Here is a 1028-nt window from a genome sequence, read left to right as displayed (position 1 = left end):
TATTTATAAAATATTATAAACAAATATAAAACTAAATAAATATTATCATACCACATTTAAAAAATGTCCAGCTCCCTTCCTGGGAACCGGACTGTACATAACATTCTCCTGCAGACTAATTGCAAATTGTTTTAGAGATACACAATACAGTTCTATCTTGCCTCTCAGAGTAGACTAGGTATGGTACCTCTCTTTGGCCTTCCTTCTCCCTTGTAAAAAACACGTGGCAGACTATAGAGAAAGACATTTTTCTGTGTTTTTGGCATGAAAAAATTACTTTTAGAGTTAAATAGCACTCTGTGTATCCTTTTATAAAATGAATCCTTGATAGATTAAAATACAGTAAAATCAGTATTTGGTAAGTGGTCACTACTCTGCGCGCTAGCCATCATTAGCAGAACCCATAATACTTAATATTTTTCTTTGTGCTTTTCATTTCAGCAATTTTTCTTTTTGTTGTTGTTGTTCTGAATATGATTATATAGCAAAAGCATACCTAAACACCCTAATTTTATTTTTACTTACTATAAAGTATCATAGCTATTCTCTCACAAAACCTTTTAGTCAGAGAGCTCCATCATGTCTGGACTCTCCGTTTGGGTTATTATTTGATGCAACTAAAGATACACTGAAAATGCGTTTCTGCCTGGGCTGTGGCTGCCTAGTAGAGCCCTTGTCAAGCGTGCAAGTGGATTTGATCTCCAGCACAGCAAAAAGCAACACAAGACAAAAAAATGCATTCATACCAGATTTTTCTTATTTTCAAATCTTCCTCAGATTTGAAGGGACTAGGAGATTCAGTAGTTTGATTATTAAATATAGAGTTTGACCAGCTGGTGAATGTTAAAAACTACTGCTCTAAAACAAAAAAACAAAAACAAAAAAAACAAAAAAGGAAGAAAAACGAAAAAATTTTAAAATTTAATAAGTATGACAAGAGGGATAAATTTTGTGGTGGTAGTGTCCCAGAACAAAAAAGCTGTACGCTAGAGAACCACAGTGGTCACCTGTGTCTGTGCCTCCCTTCT

The 1028-nt window shown here is 34.1% G+C and overlaps 1 protein-coding gene across 1 annotated transcript in view; it reads left to right on the top strand.

The window, feature by feature from the left end:
• Positions 1 to 1028, top strand: part of Cubn (cubilin) — a 301005-nt gene that overhangs the window by 91058 nt on the left and 208919 nt on the right. The gene's annotated exons all lie outside the window — the stretch shown is intronic.

Source organism: Octodon degus, unplaced genomic scaffold (assembly GCF_000260255.1).
Source record: "Octodon degus isolate 3935 unplaced genomic scaffold, OctDeg1.0 scaffold00220, whole genome shotgun sequence".
Taxonomy (NCBI): domain Eukaryota; kingdom Metazoa; phylum Chordata; class Mammalia; order Rodentia; family Octodontidae; genus Octodon; species Octodon degus.
This window is presented reverse-complemented; position numbering and strand designations above follow the sequence as displayed.